The following is a 2,283-nucleotide window of genomic DNA, read 5'->3' as shown; positions in this document are numbered from 1 at the left end:
TTCATCTACACATGTAGAACTACAACTTTCATGAAGGATTCAAGGTGAGATAAAATTTATTTTGAAGTACAGAAATTGGCTATAACCTGGTTAGTCAAAAAGGATCCCCTGATCTAAATCAGGAAACTGACAATGTCAAGCATCCTACTTTGACTGAGAGTCTGCCATAAAAATAGCGAGCCCTGGGAGCCAATAAAAGTGTAGGTCAATTTTCAGCATGTTATGAGTGACACAATATAGCCGGGATAGTCGGATATTGCATGGAACTAAATCAGAATCAAAGCCTAAGTTGGAACAAAAAATTGCGACAACGGCAGAGCCAATTTTTTAGTGCAGCTTCTGAGGGATTTATCCAACCTTAGAAACCAGATAGAAAAGGAACGAATATATCATTTAAAAGACTCCTAATTAGTCTAAGAATCCTGACAATTTTAACAGCAAAGGGGAAGGATCAGAAGAGCAAATGCCGGCTGAAACATGGTCCGAAAAATTTTCATTCTCCTTTGTTTTTGTTAATCTCCCAGCAACCCTGAACTAAAACTCCTGCCTTCGATTCAAAGGGGATATACACCATCTCCATTAGCACATAGGGCCCAAAAAAATGAGTAACAACAACTCTCACTATCAATAATCATACTACATATCTTGTTACTAACATGACATCTCATATGGAAGATATTCTCCCTTTACTTCTCCAAATCATCTTTCTTAATTTGAACATTTTGTGCACACCAAATAACCAATGACTAGATTGTTGGCTTGCAATATGTCGTGAGTTGAATCAAAAAAAATTTAACATACAAAAGAAACATATAAGTATTGCTAATATTTTTCTAGTAAAAAATTAAATCAAGTGCAAGTTGACTCAATGTAACCTCATTGGCTTAATAAGTTCGAAGGCAGCCTGAACAACTGATAAAAACATAGTTTAATTCACAAAAATTCAAGATAATATCTTTTTAAAATATAATATTGAAATAACAAGATATTGAATCAATCTAGGACAACTTGAGTTAACCTACCAAATCTTTGATCTAGATCATGAGACCATGATAACCACATGTAAAGCAAATCAAAACAAATTATGATGTTCAATTCTCAATCAACCCAATGTTGAAGAATAAAATTCAAAAAAAAAATCAAAAATAATAAAATGATTTGGCCTGAATTAACCTGTCAAACTCGTAACCCGGATCATAAGATTGTGATAACCTTATAGAAAATAAACAAAAAAAATAACCTGAGTCAACTTGGGTTAACCTACCAAACATGTGAACAAGGTCATAAAACTATGATAAGCCCAAAGAAAAAAAAATCAAATAAATTATGAAGTCAAATTCAATCTAAAAAATTGTTGAAGGTAAAGAGTTAAAAAAAAATTAATCTAAAAACATGACACAATAAAACGACTTGAGTCTATTTGAGTTAATCATAAAAAATACATAACCTTAGTTATAAGATTGTAATAACCTCATAGAAAGTAAGAAAAATAAATCATGAAACCTAATTCATAATCAGCTCCATATTGAAGGATGAAGTTGAAAAAATACCAATTACAAAAAGACAAAAAAAAAACTTGAGTCAACTGGATTAACCCGCCAAACCCGCAAACCGAGTCATATGATCGAGATAAACTCAAAGAAAGCAACCAAAATAAATCATAAAGTCTAATTCTCAATCAACACAATGTTTAATGATAAAATTAAAAAAATATATGAATTAAAAAAAATTAAGTCAACTGAATTAATTTTTAAAAAATAAAAAAAAATTATTTTAATATATTTTAAAAAAATAATAATTTAAATCATAATTACTACCCTAAAACATCGGGTAACAAAACAAACTGCCATACAAAACTGTCTGTGAAAGCTTTATTTTTGGAATATATTAAAAGCAAGGACTGTTCACGATAGTCTTGCCTTGGTTTGAATGTATTAGAAGCCTTCTCTCTCTTGCTATTGGCTAGTGTCTGTCTGTTTGTGGGTGAGTGACGTGTGTGATTGGGGTTGGTGGTGGTTAATGGACCACGTTCCAGGGATTGTTTTGGGAAACAAGCTATCTAAACATGCGTAAGCACGGCTATTTTTAATCAATTTTTTTATTTTTTGAAGTACTGAAAAAAATAATTTTTTTTAACAAGCAAAAAAGTCAATTTTTCTTAACGGAAATGAATTTGTAAGCATCTCTAAGATGTTTGCCCTAACGTTGTCTAACCTTGCGAGGCATCTACCTGTCATATAACCTCCTTATGACCTATCACGATTATAATATTTGTAATGTGTG

This window comes from Populus alba, chromosome 11 (genome assembly GCF_005239225.2).
Source record: "Populus alba chromosome 11, ASM523922v2, whole genome shotgun sequence".
Classification (NCBI taxonomy): Eukaryota; Viridiplantae; Streptophyta; class Magnoliopsida; order Malpighiales; family Salicaceae; genus Populus; species Populus alba.
This window is presented reverse-complemented; position numbering follows the sequence as displayed.